This window comes from Ictidomys tridecemlineatus, chromosome 5, assembly GCF_052094955.1.
Source record: "Ictidomys tridecemlineatus isolate mIctTri1 chromosome 5, mIctTri1.hap1, whole genome shotgun sequence".
NCBI classification, from domain to species: domain Eukaryota; kingdom Metazoa; phylum Chordata; class Mammalia; order Rodentia; family Sciuridae; genus Ictidomys; species Ictidomys tridecemlineatus.
The window spans coordinates 47,194,311-47,218,452 of record NC_135481.1 but is presented as its reverse complement, the minus strand read 5'-3'; the positions used below and the strand labels follow the sequence as shown (position 1 = coordinate 47,218,452).

Genomic DNA, 24,142 nt, shown 5'->3' with positions numbered 1-24,142 from the left:
TGTGGGATAAATATTGAGGATCGGAACAACTGGGTCATGTGGTGGTTTCATTTGTAGCCTTTAGAGGATTTTCCATACTGTTTTCCAAGGTAGTTGTTCTAATTTGCAGTCCCACCAACAACCTAAGAGTGCTGATTTTTCAGAATACACCATTTTGAAATGCACAAACACTTGTCAAGTTAGATAATATTCTTGGCCATAAACAAGTCTCATTAACTTTGAAAGTATTCAAGTCACTCAGAATTGTACACAGCTAAGCAAAGAAGGTTTATTTGTAATAATCTGAATCTGGAAACACCACAAATGTGCCTCAGGAAATGAATGTGAAAACAGTTATGGCTTTTAAGTACAATGAAATATTTGGCAATGAACAGGATTGTTCTATTGATATAAATAGCATGATTAATATAAAAATAATCATGATTAATAAAAGAAAAAAATAGGGGGGTTTACCAAGGATTGAACCCAGGGCACTTAACCACTGAGCCACATCCCCAGTCCTATTTTGTATTTTATTTAGAGGCAGCATCTCACTGAGTTGTTTAGGGCCTCAATTTTGCTGAGACTAGCTTTGAACTCACAATCCTCCTGTATTAGCCTCCTGAGCCACTGAGATTATAGGCATGTGTCACAGCACCCAACGAAGAAAATTTTTCAAAAGAGTGCATGCTACTCCAGTTTTTTTACATGAAACCCTAACACATGATAGATTGTAGACTGATGGTTGCCTGTGGAGGGAGGATATATGGAAGGTCTGGAAGGAGATTATCTAAGAACAACTGAGCTTTGGGGGCTAAGGCACATGTCACTATTTAGATGGTGGTGGTCTTTATACAGCTGTATGCATGTATCCACACTCATCAAATTGTACATCTTAAATATGAGCCCTGTCTCATATATCAATGTACTATAATAAATTTGGTTTTAAACTTAAGAAGTCAAAATAAATATGTTTAGAACTCATATCAAAGTCCTTTTTAAAAACCTGAAAACAGCTTAATAACTTGATATACAATATGTAACAGTCAGCATCTCATGTAATTATAGAATAAACATTACATCAGGTCATTTGACCAAGATTCCCTATCAATTCAGACAATTTTGACATGTGTTATGGCACTGTCTATCACACCTTTCAGAGTATGACCTCTCTGGCAATTGGAAATAACATTTAAATTAAATGTGATACTTATTGTGCTTATTGTCCCAATGAATAAAGTTTAAAATATTCACTGATTTTTAACATTGGGCTGATTTGCATGATTTTTTACTTATCTACCTTTTCTGACTTCAAGAGGATGCAACACTTGGTATCACTCTTATAAAAAAGACCTGAAGAGTTATCCAGGTAATTATTTCCATACTTGTGTTCTGAGCATAAAATGGGTTAGTTTCCCTCAATGGATGGCTTTAGGTGGTGAATATAGGTCATGCTGAGGGAGAGCACCTCTGCAGACACTACCTCCACCCATAAATGGATGTAACACAAGCACACTTCAGAAGACAGATCTGCTCTAGGAGAAAAGTGTGTTTAGTAAGTCATCTCATTTCTTTGATTTTCTTTAAGATAATTCTTAAAATATTTTCATGCCTTTATTTTAAAGATCCATGCTATACCTGGTGGAAAGAATGGATTCATTAGGTTTTGAAATTTTCAAAAGAGAATCCACAAATTTTCTCCTCCTACCTGTTTCTAGTAGAATTTCTATGGAGTTAACAAGAGTAAACACAACTGTAATATGCCTTGCCTCAGAGATGCTCTCAGATCCAGGTAGGAAGAGCATAGTCGTTTCCCCATGAATCAACATGAACAGGTTCTAGTAAACCTTGTTCAAGTAGTCCCTGACTTTTAAGAGGATAAAATTATTTGTATTATCAAAGAATGCATAGTATATGATGATAGCTCTTAGCATAAAGAACAAAGAAAACACACAGAAATGTTATAAACCTGGTTATTATAAAATATGTTTAAACTAACAGCCTAAGAATAAAGAGTATAATTATGAACTATAGAATATAACTACATATTTCACCTGTAGTTATCACAGAATTAATTAAATCATCTAAGTCCTATATATGCATGCACAATGCAAATATTAATCAATAAATCTGTTGTGTGTAATTTTTCACCAACATTTTCAAAAAATAATAGTTCCAAAACTTATTTTTAAGTAGCTATATGAGTTTTTATGGGTCAGTTGTTTCTCTCGAATATGCATAGTTATCTTTTAGTAAATTTCTATCTTAAACATATTTGCAGTAGTATTTGTGACACTACTGTCTATGTAATTTATTCCAGGGGGTATAGAAATATCTTGAAAATTTAGCCCAGAAAATATTCTGTGAAATAAACTAAATTTTGGTAAAAAGTTCAATCTGTTCAAATTTTGCAATGGGCATAAATCAATTAGGTGTAATATTTTATTTCCCTTAGAAATTTGTTAAGTCTATATGACAGAATATAACGTCTATTTGCAAGTTATGAGACTATTATCATATATTTCCTTTTCCCTAGCAAATTTTTGTTTGATTTTTCAATTTTTATCTTTTTAATTTGTACTTCTGAGTCCTCAGTAAAAGGGAAGGGAAAAGTAATCACACTAGGGTAATGGATTTTGTTACTCACCTGCTCTCCTTGGTTCAAACATGGCATTTTAAAGGCTAGAAAAAGATGAGAAAAACAATGCCAAGAAATAATCATGGTGGAGGGAAATTATGGTCCCACCATCCAGCTTGAGCATAAAATGAGTTATTTTCCCGGAGGGAAGTATTGTCGTTTGCTAAGAGCTTGAGAAGTATTGTCCAGCTTGAGAAGTGTTGTTGTTCCCTAAGAGAACAAGCTAAGCAATATTGGTGTTTACTACTGAAGGTTTAATTTTACATTCATTCAGTACTAACATTCCAAAGGTGCAAATTACTTACACATGTATGGAAATGCAATTTATTCCCGATTTATAAATAAATAAATATATATATATATGTATATATATGCACACACACATATACACACTTATACATGCATACGTATATGTATATATATTTATGTAGAAAGCAATAAAATCTGTTGTAACTATTATATGTATATGTAAACATATAAATGTATGTATATATGTATATATACATATATAGAGAGATGGATACATAAAGAGAGGGAGAGAGAAAAAAACAGGAGAGAAAGAGATTTGTATTTTTAATGGTCACGAAATTAATGTTTCAAAGCCTATGATTTTCTAGCATCCACTGATACAATTTAAGGCAAATGAGATTTTTTGCTAACCTTAATATATCTGGAACATTCAGAGCTCATTATATTTGAATCTAAGTTTGAGTTTCCATCCACTTTGGTTCATTCACTTCTAAGTGACTCTGTAGTGAACATATTTTTTTCCCTAACCCACTCCTCTTCCAAAATACATTCTATCTTCTGAGAGATTTTAAATGCTGGTAAATTTTATGCCTAGTTTTGCACCAAATCATGTGCCTAAGTTTTATTATATGACCCTCAATTCAGCTTCTCCCATGAAGGTTGGCTCAAGACTTGTTTTATAAAGAGAAGTAAAATTTTAATTTTCTTATCTTTTAAGAGGACGTTTTATCAGGACTTGAAATCATTAAACATAGAACACAGAAACAGTAAGAGTATGTCAAATCATTTGTACTGGATTGCAATATCAGTTCTCTATTATCTTCCCCAGCATTATTTAATTTTTTTATATAAAATGTGATGATTGTGAGTTTCAGGCTCAGTTTTTTTTCACTTAGTAGTGTACATAACCACAATACCAGGTGAAACCACAATCATTGTTTGGCATTTAACCTTGCTTCTCTGCTTTCCTCACTCCTTTCTTGTGAGAAAGCTTTCTAGGCAAATCATTTGGATAAAAATTCCAACTAACATGCAGGAAAGTCAGGCTCACAGTTAGATTCTTTTGGAGATATGATGCTATTTATATTTAACCAAGATTTCTCCTCGCAATCATACTTTTTAATGTTAGATATGAAGAATTTCAATGTGAATATCAAATTCTAAACATTTAGTTTCATTTCTCCTCCCACTAACTGCTTATCTACTTTCTCCAGGTTATGTTAGAGGGCGTACTCAAAAAAATGGATGGAGGAAATCAGTCCACAGTGTCAGAATTTGTGCTTCTGGGACTTGGCCACTCATGGGTATGGCTTCCACATGCATAACAGGATTAAATTAGAATATGTCCCTGGTAACAGGGAAGTGCCTGTTCCCTATTGGCTCCCAATACTTCCTCTGCTCTATTTCCTCTTTACTCTGCTATACAATCACCTCAGACACAATAAAGATTGAAATTTGCTGCACCTTCAAGGCTGACACAACTCCCTGCTCAGTGTGGTTTGTTCCCAGTCTTGGGTGGGGACTGAGCCATGGCACTTATCCTCTTGCTCAGCCCCTCTGAGATAACAGGCTGGTCCTGTTTGTCTCTCATTTACACTTGTAGCAGGGAGCAACATTTGCCAGAGATCTAAAACTGGTTCATCTAAAGCCCTGTCCTCCTGCAGAGCCCACATCACAGTTGTGGTGATCTTTTTTGTGCCCTGTGTCTTCATTTATGTGTGGCCACTCAACATCACCTGATTGGACAAATATCTTGCTGTGTTTTATTCTGTTTTTTCACCTCTCCTCAATCTGGCCATTTATACATAAAGAAATAAAGTGATTAAAAAGGCTTTGAAAAGACTCAGGATTTATTATGTAGGTTCCCAGTTAAAGGCTTAATGCCCAGAAATTCATTGCATGTACTTTAAATTGACAATAATACTGACCTTATAATATAGTTTAAACGTTAACAGATATAGTTTATAGCTATAAATTGTTCCAGTTTCCAGATACATCTGTAGATTTGAGGCAATGCAGAGATCTTAAATTTTACTAATCAGCCAATGTTGTGAATTATTTCCTTAAAATTCATACAAGAACAATCCTTCATTATTGAAAAATTATCTTTTCAGACTTTTTTTAAAAATTGTTTTATTAGTTGCTCAAAACATTACAACGATCTTGACATATCATACATTTGATTCAAATGGGGTACATAATCTTATTTTTCCACGTGTACAGATTGCAGGATCACATTGGTTATACAGCCACGTTCATACATAGGGCCATACTAGTGTCTATTGTATTGTTCTGCCTTTTTTATACCCCCTCTCCTCCCCTTCCCTCCTCTCCCATCACCTCTTTCTACCCAATCTACTGTGACATGTTTCTCTCTCTTTTATCTTTCCCCTCACACCATCTTATATGTAATTTTGCATAACTCATGAGGGTCTCCTACCATCTTCCATGCAATTCCCCTTCTCTCTCTCATTCTCCCTCACCTTTCATTTCTATTTAATGGTAATTTTCTTCTCATGCTCTTCCTCCCTGCACTGTTTTGAGTTGCCCCCCTTATATCAAAGAAGACATTCTGCATTTGTTTTTTAGGGATTGGCTAGCTTCACTTAGCATAATCTGCTCTAATGCCATCCATTTCGATGCAAATGCCATGAGTTTGTTATTTTTTAATGCTGAGTAATATTCCATTGTGTATAAATGCCACATTTTTTTATCCATTCATGTATTGAAGGGCATCTATGTTGGTTCCACAGACTAGCTATTGTGAATTGTGCTCCTATGAACATCGATGTAGCTGTATCACTATAGTATGCTCTTTTTAGGTCTTTGGGAAATAGTCCAAGAAGGGGAATAGCTGGGTTGAATGGTGGTTCCACTCCCAGCTTTCCAAGGAATCTCCATACTGCTTTCCAGATTGGCTGTACCAATTTGCAGTCCCACCAGCTCCTCGCCAGCACTTGTTGTTGTTTGACTTCATAATGAAACAATAAGTGAGGTAAATAGGGAGCCTACATCCTGGGAACAAATATTTCCCCTCACACTTCAGATAGAGCTCTAATCTCCAGAGTATACAAAGAACTCAAAAAATTAAACAACAAGAAAACAAATAACCCAATCAACAAATGGGCCAAGGATCTGAACAGACACTTCTCAGAGGAGGACATACAATCAATCAACAAATACACGAAAAAATGCTCACCATCTCTAGCAGTCAGAGATATGCAAATTAAAACCACTCTAAGATACCATCTCACTCCAGTAAGTATGGCAGCCATTATGAAGTCAAACAATAAAAGTGCTGGCGAGGATGTGGGGAAAAGGGTACACTTGTACATTGCTGGTGGGACTGCAAATTGGTGCAGCCAATTTGGAAAGCATTATGCATATTCCTTGGAAAGCTGGGAATGAAACCACCTTTTGACCCAGGTATTCCCCTTCTTGGACTATACCCAAAAGACCTAAAAAGAGCATTCGACAAGGACACAGCTACATCAATGTTCATAGCAGCACAATTCACAATAGCAAGACTGTGGAACCAACCAAGATGCCCTTTAATAGAAGAATGGATATCTTTTCAGTCTTTCTACACCACTAATAATATGAAAAAGAGCCTGCAAGCAAGCGTAGTGACTTTAGTATTCATCCCCATTGCAGCATGTATCAGTACAGAACACCAAATTAAACCTCATTGTGTGTGAACCACATTAGGAATGTCTGCCAAAATGGTGTGGATTTTTCTTGGTGGGACATGAAAGCATTCTAAAATAAGATTCTCATGTTTGTTCATAGCTGTGTGAATATGCTACTTTCAACTTATACACATTTATAAGTGAGTTTTATGGTATGGCAATTCTATCCCAACAAGATTATTCTTAAAAAATCCAATTCCAGGAGTACACCCATGGAACCTATCAAAACATGAAAGCTCTTTCTTTCAATTTATACAGTGTGCAGGCTTTTTCTTCCTTTGTCAGGCCTAGCATGGCCCAGGGCTTTCACTGGGACTTCAGTTATCCTCTTGGAGAGGAAGTCAGGTGCAAACAAAAGGGTTTTATGTTGCCTGAAGCTTCTTTGAGCAGGGTGAGGTAGGGAGAATGCTGGGGTAAATCTTTCATGAGCAACATCCAGTTTTTCCCACACTTTGGACTTCTAGGTTTTCTCCCAGTGCCCTGATCTATGCATAACACCCATATCTGGGCTAAGTGCTTATACAGTTCTGGAGCTGTGTTATTGCATTAGATGTTAAATGTAGGTCAGTACTATCCCTTCACCACAGGAAATAAGCTTCTGTTTTTTCCTACCAAATATTTCTTCAGGCCCTTACACTGGACCTTTAAGTACTTGTTTGTAGCCTTCTGTTCACTATTCCTCTGAAGGGAGTCCTACAGTTTAGTGATGAGTAAACAACTCCCCTACAGGAATGGAGTAACTATTCCTAATATTTGAACACCTGAATCACTTCCCTGCAGGGGTGTTCTTTTCCAAATGAATATTTTTTCCAGTGAGGCTTGGTGGCAGGCTAAGGCAGGAGATTATGGTTTTAAGGCCAGACTGGGCAACTGGAAAGAAACTAAATTTAAAAACAAGACTAAAAGCAAAGATCAAAAATATTTTTTCCCCCCAGGAGCATCAGTGAAATCTTTTAACAATCAGGAATCTTCTTCCAGAACTGAGATTCCATATAGTTCCTGGGACTGAGTCTTACTTGTCCACCAAGTTGCTCAGTGACTCAGCCACAAATCCACATTTACCACCTACTTTCCCAAGCTATTCTCATTCCTAGTTGTGTAAACTTGGCTATTCTGAGAGGCAGACATAAAGATGGATTCCAGTATACTCACACAGGGAAAACAGAAAAAAAAACAGAATTGATCCATGAACAACATAGAGATATGTCTAAAACATTATTTATGTTGATAAGGAGACATTTAAAACAAGAGTAAATCCTGTAAAAGTTTTATTTAATAGGAATTCAAAAATAGAGAAACAAATATTTAATTATAGTAATAAGAAAACTCTTTCTTTCTAGTGATACTAACTGCAAAATGGATTAAGAAAACTTTTAACTTTGAGAAAAAATATTTGGTAGTTGATAAATGTGATAATTTCAGGTACATTTATGAGGGGAAAATTTTAATCTTTTCATTTAAGAGTTTGCACCTTAATATCTGCAAATTAATTCTCATTAAAACAAAAAAAGTACTGGTTTTAAATAGTTTAAAATGTTCAGGGTAGATCTTTTCAATATATAGACCAAAAAAAATTGGCACATGGTAGATATAGTACTAATTATTAAAAAGCCGTGTCTTTATTTCATTATCATAACCTCTTTTTAAAAATCTCCCCTGAGGTACTTTCTAGCCAACTCTGTATTATGATAGCCAGTGACTCATTATATTCTCCAAGGTCAAAGAAGGCTAAGGGGAATGGAATTCTTGTTTGCTGGGCTTAGGGAACATCTTGTTAGTTATTTGTAGTTTTTCATTTTTGTTCTTCGTCTTGTAATTTGTATGTACCTGTGTCTTATGTGTTACATTTAAACCACCAATGTATTTTAATTGATACTGTTTTCTAATTTGCTATTTCTCTTTATTTTTGTAAAATTTTCTCCATATTATTTTTAATGGTTGAGAATAATTCACTGTAGTTATGTTTCCTAATCTAGTTAACTAATAAACAATGGAGTAAAGCACACTCTTGCAATCAAATTATTATACACATCCTTATTTCCCTCATTTGCCCCCTGCTCGCCCCCATGCAGGGCATCAAACCTAGGGCTTCACACTTGCCAGGTAAACACTCTACACCAAGTATCATCCCCTTGTTCTTAATATCTTTTTTCCTTTTTTATTTAATTGATTTTATTTTTTAAATACACGACAGTGGAATGCATTAAAATTCTTTTTACACATATAGAGCACAATTTTTCATAACTCTGTTTGTACATAAAGTAGGTTGACACTCAATTCATGTCTTCATACATGTACTTTGGATAATGGTGTCCATCACATGCAATCATCCATGCTAATTCCCTGCCTCCTCCCTTTCCCTCCCACCCCTCTTCCCTACCTAGAATTTATCTATTCCTCCCATGCTCCCCAACCCTATTCCACTCTGAGTCACCCTCCTTATATCAGAGAAAACATTTGGCATTTGTTTTTTTGGGGGGATTGGCTAATTTCACTTAATAATTTGCTATTTCTTTGCAACAAACTTAATTTCATTGCACCAATAAATTAATTTTTTACGTAATCTTTGTCTTTATTGGCACAAAGGCTTGAATCAATTACCATTAATTTTGATTTAGACCAAATTCATTATGGTTTAAAACACATAATTACAATTTCATTGTGAATAAACAAAATGAATGGGTAACAGAAGCAAGATCACAGATTCAATTTATCTAAAAATGTACTGATTTTCCATTAAAAATAGAGGTTGCACCTCACGATCCAATGTGGGAAGGTGGTAGACATGGCTGCTTCTTTCAGATTCAAATGTCTCCTACAATCATCTATCTGGTTCCTTCTTCAGTACTAAGGTGATTTTTAATTTTAGAACTTAAAGACTGGTTTTGAGTTATAATTCTTAGATCTTGAATAGTTTTCTTTAATGGGAAATGATAAAACAATACACTTTTTCATAGGATCAAACATCCACCTAAAAGAAATAAAAGTAGAAAAAAATGAAGTAAGTATAGGCAATACATATCTAAATAATGTTATGGATCCTAAAACAAACTAACGAACATTGTAAAACAATGAAGTATGACTTACTTCAAAACCACTTGAGAATTTAAGAACTAAAGTAGAAAGAAAGTTTCAGAAAGCATAGAGCTAACTTGAACTGTGGAGGACATGCTATAGTGGGGCTCAGAGAAGGCAGGTGCATAGGAGAGACAGGTAGAACAGAACCTCCTAGCTGAGCTTTGATGTTCCTTTTTGTCTCTGCTTCAGCCAGCCAACACCAAATTCACAGCTGAACCTACAGCATCTGCCTTAGCTATACCAATGTGAATTTAGGCTTTCTGTGTTTCTTTCCTATTTATATCTCGCCCTCTTCCAGCTTAGGTAGTGAAATGGGGTTCCCCTTGGTGGAATGGGCTGGGTGATAAATCAAAGCTAAGTGTAATAAAACAGAAAAAAATCACATAACACAGAAAGTAATTTCAAGAGTGGGGGCAGGACGGGCAATTCAATCATAGATCATGCTCCTATACTATGACAAATGGAGCCCGGGCCTGCTTTATTTATATAAGGAAACAGTAAAGTCCTTCCATAGAATGGTGTTCATCAAAAAAGGTTAAAGGTAGGCTGTCCAGTTCCCAACTGGTTACACCCATCTCCTGAGCTACTATGGGGGAACTTCCTAGCAGAGCAGAGATAGAAATCACATGCATTGGGCAAACTATTGGGAGGGCCACGGGTAGTTGGATAGTTCACAATACCAAACCCAAATCTTGCTGGCCACCATTCCTGGAGAAGACCCTCATGTAAATCACAGATGGCTTCCCACACTTACATCCCCTTCAAACTCCTGGGTATCAACTGCTTTCAACATTAGTAATTTATTCTTACATAAAACAAGATTTTGAGACACACATTCTGTTACACTATAAAAAAATTCTCTGACTTTTTAAAAATATTCGATTCAACTTGTTCCATTTATGCCTAATTTTCTCTCCTGAGTAAAAGAGTCTGTTTGCTATATATCTGGAAAAGATGAAAATGATTTATTTATTAAAATTAACTGCAGCTACTGCTTCTTAAATTACAAACTGAAATGACTCATTTTACTAAAATTAAAAATGTGAAATATATAAATTACAAAATAATTACCCCTAATAAAGAAGTTCTTCATTAGACTTGTTAAGCTCTACTGTTCTAATTGGGTAGGAATATAGTTGGTCAGCCATGTATTGCTCCAGAAGATGACTGTCTATCATTAAGAAAATGGAAGTTTGGGCTGGGACTGTGGCTCAGTGTTAGAGCGCTCGAATAGCACAGGTGGGACCCGGGATCGATACTCAGTTTCACGTAAAAATAAAGGCATTGTGTTGTATCCATCTACACATAAAAAATAAATAAAATTTCTTAAAAAAAGAAAGAAAATGGAAGTGTCACTCAAGCAAAACTTTGACAAATTTTAGAGGATAGCACCAGACACAAGGATTTCATATTTAGGGAAACTGTCAGTGATGGTCTGGGTATTTGTAGTCTCCTTAAATCAGGGTGAAATTAAGTCTCAAAGCTATATAGTATTTTGCAGTGGGGCTTTTTGGAGGTAGGTAGACCAGGTCATGAGGGTGGGGCCTCCAGGACTGCGTTATAATAATAGGGAGAGAGATCCAAGGTAGAAAGCTTGTTCTATCTCACATGCAGACAGTCCACAGAGCAAGAAGGACCTCACTAGAGGCAGCTGCCTGATCTTGCACATCTCAACTTCAGAACCGTGAGCCAAATAAGACATCATTACTCAGGAGAAGATCAGAGAGAAGAAGATTGGGAAAAAGAAAAAAAGCATGTAACTTTCAAAGCAACAAGGGATAGAGTCAAAGCATCAAGTGACCCCTGTTATACTTTTACTATATTCGTAGGAATTGTTCATTTATTTTACATAAATTAAAACCTGATAAATTTCAGAAAAAAATAACATGTAAATGCAGGTGTCCACACTAATGCTGACCTTCAACTTGTAGTTCTGATCATTTATTCTTCACACACATACACACGTACACATTTTGTGTTATGATGGACCCAGACTAATTCCATCTTAAGTTTGGGAACCATCTCATCACAAAGTCATGAAAAATTAATTTCAGTTTTACTATAAATTACTGAGATTTCTAAACTTGTTTGGAATTCCTGCCCATGCCTTGAACTCACCCATGCCTTGTACTCTCCCTGACCAGATAACAATCCTCTCTGAAACCTCAGTGTCACCTCAGAAATTCTAATATTGGGATCTGAATTTACTCCCTACCTTGAAATATCATGCCATGAAGATCATTAACCTACTATCTGCCTTTATATTATGCTTGTCAAAATCTTTTTAGCTCTAAGTTCTCAAGACACCCCTTTTTTGCAACTTTTTGTGCTATAAAACCTTTTTCCTGGGGAGCTGCGGTGCTGGTCTCTAGCTGGGGTTTTTAGGAGACACAGTCGCTGGCCAGTTTTGTGTACACAAGTACAAGCTTGCTTTAATTTGATTTAAAGCAAAAATCAAACAGTGGTCTTTTCTTTGTATCATGGTTCAATATTTAGTTAGAAGAACAATATTCAATAATATAAGTAATAATAAATACTGGTAAGGATGTGGGGAAAAATATACACTTATACATTGTCGATGGGGCTACAAATTACTACAAAGACTTTGAAGATCTGTATGGAAATTATTGAAAGATTAGGAATAAAATCACCGTATAACCCAGCTATCACCATTCCTTAGTATTTATCCAGAAGAACTTAAATCAGCAAGCTATATGATACAGGCACATCAATGTTTATAGCAATACAACTTACAACTGCAAAGTTATGGAACCATCCCAGGTGCTGTTCAACAGATTAATGAATAAAGAAAATGTGATACACATGCACAATGGAGTTTTATTCAACCATAAAGAATGAAATTATGGTATTTGTTGGGAAAAGGGTTAGGTAGGAGCTCAGGGACATTAGGATGGGGTGAAAAAGTATTAGACAAAAGAAGGAAAGGTATCTTATAAAGAAACACCTGTGCCTGGAGACCTGTGGAGGAGGCGCACAAAAGAACAGACAAAGATACAAAAGTGTAAGTAGACAGAGAGGATGGAGTAGAGAGAGTGAAGTGAAGTGTAAATGAGAAGTGCAGAAGTGAAGTGTCTGTTCCTCCTGGCCTGGGAGTTTGTTAACTCAAAGAACACATACCTCCCGTTACCATGACTATATTCTAATTAGTATTTCTTTAACCCAAGGGCTAGCTAACTGACATAAGGTCCAGGTTAGTACAAACACAGAGCCCCTTCTCTCCAAGGACTTTGCTAAAGAAACCATACAGGGCCTGCATAGTTGCCTCAGAGGGAGGAGGCTGGGCATTCTGATTGTGGGAATCAGGGCTCCAGTTATCCTCTGGGAGTTTGCTCACTGGGGGAATGCTCCCCTGACTAATTCCACTGTCAGAATACTTACAGTGTCTGATCCCTATTTACAATAAATCTCATTACCATGAAAACTCCCATCTCTGAGGACATCACCATGACAATTCCCAGCAATTAGGAATTATGACCATGACAACTGCCCCCCACAAGTTCAAATTTTAAAATGATCAATGGAAGTAAAGTGTGCAGTATTCTAACTAGGTTTTCTAACCTAACCAATGGTGGGAGGAAATTGGAAATTATTCTAATCAGATATCATAAGATAACCAATGGGACAAATATGGTTAGTTCTTCAATCACAACCATATAGGAATAGACCACTCCACAGTTCAGGATAAGTGACCCTAATTACCAAACATTGGAGCCTGGAGCCTCTGTCTCTTTCTTGGGCCATTCCTTTCTACATATTACTTCCATGTGTTTCACTCAATTCTTTGTAGGAGACACTGAGGACCTGTACTTTTACTGGACATCCCAATGATAACAAAAGGGTTGAACTGCAGAACATGATGCTAATTGAAATAAACCAAATTCGACACCAGATATCTATTTTCTCTCTCAAAGCCATTTCTTCACCAACCATGGCAACCTTTGTGGAGCTCAGCACCAAAGCCAATATGCCCATGTTGGATCTGGGCTCCTGGAAGTCTCCCCCAAACAAAGTCAAAGAAGCCATAAAGGTGGCCATTGATGCAGGATATCGACACATAGACTGTGCCTACGTCTATCAGAATGAGAATGAGGTGGGAGAAGCCATCTAAGAGAAGATCTGGAGAAGGTGGTGAAGCGGGAGGACCTCTTTCTTGTGGGCAAGTTGTGGTGCACCTTCATTGAGAGGAAGCTTGTGAAGGAAGCCTGTCGGAAGACCCTCAAAGATATGAAACTGGACTATCTGAATGTCTACTTTATACATTGGCCCCAGGGATTTCAGGCTGGGAAGGATTTATTCCCCAAAGATGACAAAGGCAACAACCTCATCAGTAAAGAAACATTCTTGGATGCCTGGGAGGTCATGGAGGAGCTGGTGGATGAGGGGTTGGTGAAAGCTCTTGGTGTTTCCAACTTCAACCACTTCCAGATTGAAAAGATCTTGAATGAGCCTGGACTCAAATATAAACCAGTGACTGACCAGGTCTAGTGTCACCCATACCTCACCCAGGAGAAACTGATCCAATATTGCCACTCTAAGGGCATCACGGTCACAGCCTACAGCCCCCTGAGCTTTCCAGATAGACCTTGTTCCAAACCAGAAGACCCTTCACTACTGGAGGACCCTAAGATCAAGGAGATTGCTGCAAGGCACAAAAAATCCCCAGCCCAGGTTCTGATCCGGTTCCATATCCAGAGGAATGTGTGGTGATCCCAGAATGTATTCTGTGACCCCAGAATGTATTCTCGAGAACTTTCAGGTTTGACTTCAAATTGAATGATGGGAAGATGGCGATCTTTCTCAACTTCAACAGAAACTGGAGGATCTGTGTCCTGGCTGACCAGGCTAATTTGCTGGACTACCCCTTCAAAGCTGATTACTGAAGCTGAATCTCCTAATGAGACACCTGGTGGATTCTTTCTCTTCACTGAAGTGGAATTTGCTCTCCCTGAGGCCCATTTTAGCTAAATTTATGTGAAATTATATTGTGCTTGATCTTGTCAGAATCTAGGAAAAATTTTTTAAAAGTTATAAGTGTATTATAATTGTACATAACGGGATTTTTTGAATGCTCTAATCATCAATGCATGCAACATTAGTTGCTCGATATCCTTCCAGAAACTTCTTTCCTTCTCCTCCTCCCTTCCCCTAAGCAAGGTTTTATTTAGATCCATATGTTGAACCAGGAAAAGACTTATCACAGGGAAGTATGACTCAGATGAGCAAATGACTATTTCTTCCACTTATTTGATCTGAAAAAATGTTTGTTAAACAACAGAGTTTCTGCTACCATTGATGATGCAAAAATAAAAAGAATAAAAAATAATGAAATTTAAAAAAAGAAATAAATCAAATTCAAAAGATCAATGTTAAATGTTTTCACTCAAAGTGGAAGTAAGAGCAAAGTCAGCAAAAAGCTCCCATCTAAAAGATGTTGAGTTTTCTCCACACAGAAGAGATGAGGTTTGAGGAGGTAATTGTTTCACCTGATGTAATCATTACAGAACATATACATCTATCAAATGTTACTTGGTGTTCCATTCATATGTACAATGTTATATTTTTATGTACTGGTTAATTGACAAGTGGGATTACATCAAATTTAAAAGCTTCTGAAGCACAATGAAGAGAATAATTAATAGACTGAAGAGAGTACTTAAAAATGGGGGAAAATTTTTGGCAACAATTTATCTGACAGAGAATTAATATCTACAACATATGAAGACACAAAATCAATAAAATAAGCATTTCAATTAAAAACAGGCAAATGACATACATAGACACTTCTCATAAGAAATAAAAACAGCCAGTAAGTAATTAGATTAAAAAAATCCTTGTGCAGTGGTGCACACCTGTAATCCCTGAGGCTTAGGAGCCTGAGGCAAGAGGATCAGGAGTTCAAATCCAGCCTGAGCAAAAGTGAGATGCTAAGCAACTCAGTGAGCCCTTGTCTCTAAATCCAATACAAAATAGTGCTGGCAATATGATTAAGTGGTCAAGTGAACCTGAGTTCAATCCCAAGTACAAATAATGTAGAGTGCTCCCCTAGCATGTGTGAGGCCCTGGGTTCGATCCTCAGCGTGACATTTAAAAACAATTTAAAATAAAGATACTGTGTCCAACTACAACTAAAAAATGAATTTAGAACAAAAGAAAAACTAGGCAGAATTTTGAATGATTAAATATTTACTTCTATTTAATTTTCTTAATGGAGAAATGGAAGGGAACAAAGTGTGTATGTGTGTATATATATTTATATATATGTATATATAGTTAGCCATCAGTGAAATGTAATTCAAAGCTAAAATGGCATTCCATCAAACCCCAGGTAGAATGACTACCATCAAAACAACAACAACAACGATAGAAAATAATAGATGCTTTGAAGAATGTGGGGGCAGGGAAGCAACAACTATTGCTTGGAATGTGAGTTAATACAGCTACAATGGAAGAGTATAGAGCTTCATCAAAAATCTAAAAATGGAATTTCCATATGGTCCATTTATTCAATCCTAGGTATATATCCTTAAGAAATGTAGTAAGAGATACTGGCAAACCCACATTTATATCAATACTGTTCACAAACTCTGTACAATAGATAAGACATGCAATCATTCTATGGGCCCATCAACAGCTGAATGGATAAAGGGAATGTGGTAATTATGCCAGGGATTGTGATTCAGCCATAAAGCAGAATGACATCCTATCATTTGCAGTAAAATGAATGGGAACAAGTGAGCAGCATGATAAACAAAACAAGGCACACAGACAAGTAGAGCATACTTTCTCTCACATGTAGAAAGATGAGCAGAAAAAGCTGAAAACAGCAGAGAAATTATTAGTGATTGATAAAGAGGCAAAGGGAAGAAAGCAGAAGGATGAGGGGAAAGGGTAGAAAATGGATGGATCAATAGTAACTGCATATTCATGTATAGAAATACCACAATAAGTGTCACTAATGTGTATCATTAGTATTAGTAATTCTTAAAAGTTATTTTTAAAAATTTACACATGAATGTACACTAAAGTATATCTTTATAATGTTATAAAATTGCCTAACATGAAAAAGTTTCTCAGAGGTAGAGATCATTTTGGACTAGTAAAGCTCTAAGATACTACTTTTAACTAAATCTAATGTACTATGTAATACATTGAGAAATGGGAGCCAAAGAAAGTCTGTAATTATATAAAAAAGGAAAGAAAAACTCCACAAAAATCCAAAATTAAGACTTTGTCTTTCCAAGGATACTCCCCTGCTCACCCTCCTTCTCTTTTCCAGCCCCTTCCTCTCTGTCTGTCCACGACTTTCTGAGGTCAACCATATCTTTGGACATTATCACTCTTGCTTTTCATCTTTACTTCTGTATTTTCATATGTATTTTTATTTATTTATTTCTTCTGTGCTTTCTTCCCAGATACTGATATATTTAACTTTTACTCCTGAGGATCTACTCTACAGATATATTTTTCATGCAAGATTACTTATGTATGTTCAAAGTTATTAACAGCATAGACTCTAATAGGAAAGAAGCCCCAACAAATATCATCTTCCTTCCTTTACCTCTTTTATTCACTTTTCATCATTTCCTATTGCCTTTCTGTCTGAACTTGACAAACATTTGAATGAAAGAATACTTGACTGAATATTGTATTTACTTTGTAAAATTAAAGTTCCTTATTTTAGTTTTAATGTTGTTCAGAATAATTCCATGGTTCTTTTTCATGTATAAGAAAAACTAGGAAGGGCTGGAATTGTAGCTCAGTGGTAGAGTGCTCACCTAGCATGTGTGAGGCCCTGGGTTCCATCACCACATTAAAAAAATTTTAAAATAAAGACACTGTGTCCAACTACAACTAAAAAATAAATTAAAAAAGAAAAACTAGGCAGAATTTTGAATGATTAAATATTTTCTTCTATTTCATTTCCTTAATTGAGAAATGGAATGTAACAAAGCACATTTTTTAGAAAAAATGTATAACTATCAATATAAAACGTGCAATACATTATTATTTTGTTTGAGAGGACAAAGACCTAAAGGCATTGGTCTCCAAGACACCATGAAGGTCTTTAGTTAAGCATCGTTATTTCTGACAATTCATTAGAAACCTAATGTATTCTCTTTATCTTACTCTTTTGCACCATAAATATACAGATACTATGATATTTATTATTGATTCAGGACCACTATTAAACTTCCTAGATAAGATCTATGACTTCTTATCCCAGATATGAGTTACATATCTAAAATAACCTGTCTAGGCTTACTGCTTTCACTATGCCTGAGTAACATCTGACATTCTATTATCACCGCCACTAACAAATTGTCAAATACTACACAGATACATGTAATCCTGTTCTTGTAGCAGCACAATCAAAATAGGCAAGTTATGGAACAAGCCTAGATATACATTAACACATGAACAGATGAAGAAAATATGGTGTATATACACAATAGAGTTTTATTCAGTTATAAAGAAGAACAAAATTAAGTCATTTAAAGAAAAATGAATGGAACTAGAGAGCATAATGTTGAATGAAATAATGCAGACTCAAAATCAAGGGTCAAATGTTATCTCTCATATGTGGATACTGGAGAGAAACAACAAAGAGAAAAAGGTATTACAACAAAATAAGACAGACTAGTAGAGAAGAAGATGATCAGAAGGATGAGTACAGGGAAAGGACAGGTACTAGGAAATGAAATTTACCACAGTATGTTATGTACGTGTAGAAATACACCATAATGAAACCTACCATTTGTATATAATTAGACACTAATTACAAAAGAAAAGTGAAAACATAAATGTGGGAACCTTAATTGGCGCATACTTTGATTATTTAATATTAAATATATTCTTGTCATTTCCTTGTATGCTTCTAGATGGCATTCCACTAATTTCCACTGGTAGTACTCAACAGGTTAAAGTTGTTATAAAACCTAGAGCACATTCTGTATTGCATCATAAACTAGAAGTGCATATTTTGGAATCTATGATGTACAGACATGAGAATATATTTAAAAAAACTATTTAGAAAGATATTTAAACTTCCTCTTCAGTAGGTGGAAGAGGATAGATCTTTGAGGGTAGGATTGGATTCCTGACAAAGTGAAATTTTCATCTTTTGTACTTGAAATAGAAAGAAGAAATGCAAAAAATCATGCATTTATCTGAAACATCTGCTGCCTTCACATTTATGAGAACAGAATAATGTTGCAAAAATAGAATAAAGGTGAGCACTTACTACTCTGACCCTGAAATGAAGCCCATTTTATGTTTGATTCCTACCACTATTTAAAAGAGATTAAAATAAGGGTAAATGCCAAGAACTTTGAGAGATTAATCATTTTGGATATTAATTTGGGTGTAAGACAAACGACTGATTCCAACCTTCCCACCCCCAGAAACAAAGGTAAAATGGAAAAAGGAATAAGAAATCCCAATCAGTCAGAAAGTGTAGGCAGAGTCTCAAGACAAACTTCATTGACTTCACAAGCATGCAACAGGTATGCATATCCAGCTGACATACTCTGCCTGTGCATCTTCAAGGCAAGAGGAGTTTTGTGTCAGGTAAAATGACAAGGAAGGCTAGAGGTGGTGAAAGCCTTTGGGCTCCTCTTTAGCCTACTCTAACAGCACTTCTTTGTCTTCCCTGCCTGAACACTCACTTGAACCTGTGACACCCTCTTGTGCAGGAACTCATTTTGTGCAGAGGAATGTCCATCTCAGACACAGCTGTCCTCAGTCTCTGTAATGAGCACAATTTGAGACTGTCTGGAACAGGGTACAGAAATGAGACTAGAAGAAGGCAGGAAGGGAACCGAAAACTTGGGATGATATGGAATTCCATCTATTGGGTGACAGGGAATAAACACAGTAGAAAATGAAAAAGGAATCAGGTGCTACCTGTTTCTTGGCATCCTGAACCTGAAGAAGCACAGGTGCCCAATCCAGGGGTGCAGTGGATGCACCATGTGTAAGTACAGGAGGGGAGCTCTAAGTGGTTTGTCTCTTTAATACAGTCATCTTTCCTTTGCTGAACCCTGTAATGTATACACTTTGCAACCAGGAAGTGAAATCCTCCATGATAAAGCTGTTATGTCAGCACAGGGTGTTCTAAATGGAGTAGAAATATGAGTAAATCAACAGCAGAGAAAGTTCAATCAAAATGAAATAAATTATTTCTTTATGCATTGAACTAATGAGTCATTTAGTAAACATACTGTTACCAATCACTTTCAATTTTCAGGCTGTGTGGCATTTGAAGTAGATAAACAACATCCAGGTGTCCTAGGATTATATTCAAGTGAATAATACAGGTGAAACTATCAAATCAGAAAAAAAAATATCAACAGCAGTGCTACACTGTAGATTGGGGAGGTACTAAATACCTTGCTTTTAATTGTCAGTAAGGTATTCTGACACAAATCAGCTGGTCTTTGGGATTCAGCTGATTCAAGATGATCTGAAAGAAGTACCACACAATTACCTGAGATATTATAGGAAGAAATGATGACTAATACAAGGAAACACAATTTTATAAGCTTGATACATTTGAAGACCACAAGAAGAATAATGTAGCTTAGTGGAGTTGAAGCAGTTGAAAGTGGCAAGAATTGAAAGAAGAGAGGTTGGCAGGTGAAAGTCTCCTGAAGTATTTCAAGCAATGGAAAGAATTTGACGCCATTTAAACCTCAAATGCGGTCATAAAAGGCATTAAACTGGAGAGTATTAATATTTTCTACCTGCCTTAAGGAAAAAGCCTCAAGACTCTGGAGGAATGTGGGAAATACAATTTCATTAAGTAGAAAAAATTAATACTGTTAAGTAATTTAATCGTGCCTTAATTAGTTGTTTTTTCCTACATTTGAAAAGTGTTGTGATTTCCCTCACTATTGTTGTTAATCTTGGAGAGGAATTTGAGTTCCCTTCAAATGATTTCATCCTGAATGTAATTATGTTGGCTATTTGGTATGTTAATCTTTATTTAGTTATAGATGACTAAACTACTTCAATTTCTTTCTTTCTTTATTTGTTTGCTTGGATGGGGGTAATACGAGGTATCCTATATTTAAAATAGTTGAATGGGTGGTAAATGCAGCCTATGAACTTGGAATCAAGTTATATACATTATTTATATTATATATATAATCAAGTTATATATACTATTTATATTATACATAATATAAATTATACATATAATTATAATTATATATAAATTATATATATATATATATATTAATTGACCATATATATATGGTCAATTAAAGAAATCCTGTCCTCATAGCAATTGCTAATATGCAGAGTACAGTAATTATTTTTCTATTTCAGGCTACAAGATCACAGAACTGAAACTGTGTGCAATTCTCAGGAAAATAGCTCAGAGCTTCTCTAGTTCTAGTAGATATCTTCATATAAAACAGAAACCTTATATCCTGCAGTTCCTATGCCATTTCCCTGGTTTCTGAATTTAAGACTTACTAAGTCAATCAGAAATTCTAAGAAGACTTTAGGGTCTAATTTTTATCCATGTTGCCTCTGGAGAAGACAAAGTTAGATTCTGTCTTAAGAAGACTGGAAATCAGCTTCAACCTACAGTCTTCTTTGGATGAACAAGGGCTTTCTAATTGTTTGTTGTGAGGTGCTGCCCTGTGCATTGTAGATTGCTGGGTAGTATCTCTAACCTCAAACTACTAGAGGTAAAGTTTGTCTGCACTTGAGACTCTCTGGGTTAAGAAGATTAGCTTCCTGTGTGTAGATCTGATAGTAATAGGTTAACAACCTCATTTTGCAATTAGTACATGATCTAGAGCCTATGCAACCTATGATTTTTTTAAAAAACTGTATTCATAGTATAAAAAAATCACTGGAAAATATTAGTATGCTATCTAAATATAAGAAAAAATCATTTGTATTTTTCGATACTATCCAGACTATGAAAGAAAATAATTTCATTAAACTAACTATGATGACTGTGTTGAAAATGGCAGAAAATAATGTATAAAAAAGATAAAAGGTTTGACACGTGGCACATGCCTTTAATCCTAGTGGCTCAGGAGGCAGAGGCAGAAGGATTACGAGTTCAAAGCCAGTCCTAGAAAGGGCAAGGCACTGAGCAATTCTGTGAGACCCTATCTCTAAATAAAATAAAAAATAGTGTGGGGGTGTGGATAATTGTTCAAGTACCCCTGAGTTCAATCCCCATCACCCCAAAATAGATAAAAGAATTTCAACAGAAAATTATAATTCAAGAAATCTTCAACTAAAATTATATTAATTAAAAATTATTAAAGTAATAATTCATCACGACTTTAAAATTGATTAAACACAGGAAACTACAAAAAAGTTAGCTAGAAATAAAGTGAATAAAAAATTCAAATGAAATGCAAATTGGATAAAAACGAAAAAACAGGAAAGGGTATTAGAAATATGTAAGATACAATGGAAATCCTCCCTATGTATAGTTGACATCCAAGTAGTCTGAGAAAAAGAGAAAATGGGAAAGATGCAATATTTGCAGAGGACTTCTACAAAGTGATAAAGGGCATCAACATGGACCACATGGACCACAAGTCTTTGGTCTATAAGCAGAATAAAGTTTTGAGAAAGAAGACCCAAACACATGAATGTAAAGCAGATAAAAGCCAATGATAGAGAGACTCTTAGAAGCCACTGAGAGAAGGAAGCACATATTGACTTAAAAGAATAAACAGTAAGGACAGATTTTCCCCATAAAACAAACATGGAAATCAGAGTAAATGAAACCTTGAAATTGAAAGATGACAAAACAAGTCAAATAATTGTTATTAGATAAAGAAACCATTTAAGTTAAGAGAAAGACATTTTTAGACAGAAAATCTGTTGCCTGAGAATTTGTACTAAATCAAAATTGGGAGTAGTTCTTCAGTAAAGAGACCCTAATCCTGAAAGGAAACAATAACTAAAAGAAAGAATAAAGAATAAGTTAATTGTCAAGTTGATACATGTAAATAAATATAGACTGACTTTTGACTGTACAAACAGTAGTGTATTTTAAAGGTTTTATCATACATATGTACAGTACCTACATACAGCATATATGTAATATATACATATTATACATATTGTGTGTCTGTATGTACACATGACAAGAGTCATGAACAATGAAAGAAACAATAAACAAGGAATTTCAGTGTTCTATGATTCTAATATATTAAAATATTTGGTCAAACTAATACTTCTAGTAGAATCTCTGGATATTTGTTTAATCTTTATGAAATCCTGTAAAATACTAATAAGAAGTCTTCTAACTATAAAATTCAGGACAAGTTTTCAAAAGGATTATTTGCCTGAAAACAGCTAAACAGAAGAAAGAAAGAGTGTATGAAATAGGAAAAAAACAGATAGAAAAGTAAATATACTACAAAAAATAAACATTAAAAGCTTCATTTAAAATCTGGAATTACTAAACTTCAAGCATGAATGCTTTCCATATTTAATAAATATATAGAAAAAAGTGAAATAAAAGGAAATTTTGAAATAAAATAAATACAGTTGTTGTTTGTTGTTCATGAGTTCCATGTTTGTTTATTTGCCTACTCATTAAATTTACCTGAAACCCCAAGTCAACATGTGTTATGCTTTTGGAGTGATTTGAAGACATGCAGAGAACAGCAGAAACAAAACAAAAATCCTTGAATCACCCTGTGTGGGCACTCCCAGCTAAGGTGGCACAAAGTGACACTGAGTTTTCTTTCATCTCTCTTCCTGTAACAAGTGTCCTTTTCACAGTCTGTTCACAGCACTGTTTTCCATGTATTTACAGTTATTGTTGGTTATTTTACTGTTTAAAGGGCCCTCAGTCAGAGTCCTAACAATGTTCCAAAACACAAGGATCCTGTGATATGCCTTAGAGACCAATGCTTGTGTTAGGTAAGCTTCATTCAAGCAGGAGTTGATGCTGGTGGCGGCAAGGTCTCTTTAAAACAGGAGTCTTTTTTTTTTTTAAAGAAGCACAGATAAAACAAAATAATGTATTGATTGTTTGATGAAAATTGAGACCCAAGATTTGTAGAAAGATATGTTGCATTTTTCTCTAAATTATTGTCATTTATTAATAAACATTAATAAATAATTATAATGTTGTGTTACATAATATAAATAAAAGTTTCTTTTAGGCTGCCATTGTTTAAAGATAGATAAATAATAAGACTGTAAGGATAAAATACTTTAGAAAATCACAGAATGTTACCACTATAAAATATTGATGATCTCATTATAATCCTTAGAACTTAAGAGGAGCAACAGATGAGAAAATTTAATCTTCCTGAAAACAGTCAAAAAAATGGCTAAGTACTTAAACACTCATTAATCTAGAAATATTTAAATAGAGAGACACTGTCTTTACAGTCTCATGAGCTTCTATGTTCTTTTTTGTACAATATGTTTCTCAGAGATACAGAAAATCCAGAGGCAATAGCTGAAACTTTAAAACTACTAGAACACAAAAATA

At 35.2% G+C, this 24,142-nt stretch overlaps 1 pseudogene; it reads left to right on the top strand.

The window, feature by feature from the left end:
• Window positions 1-13,582: 13,582 nt before the first annotated feature.
• Window positions 13,583-14,670, top strand: LOC101977814 (aldo-keto reductase family 1 member B10 pseudogene; annotated as a pseudogene).
• Window positions 14,671-24,142: the final 9,472 nt, after the last annotated feature.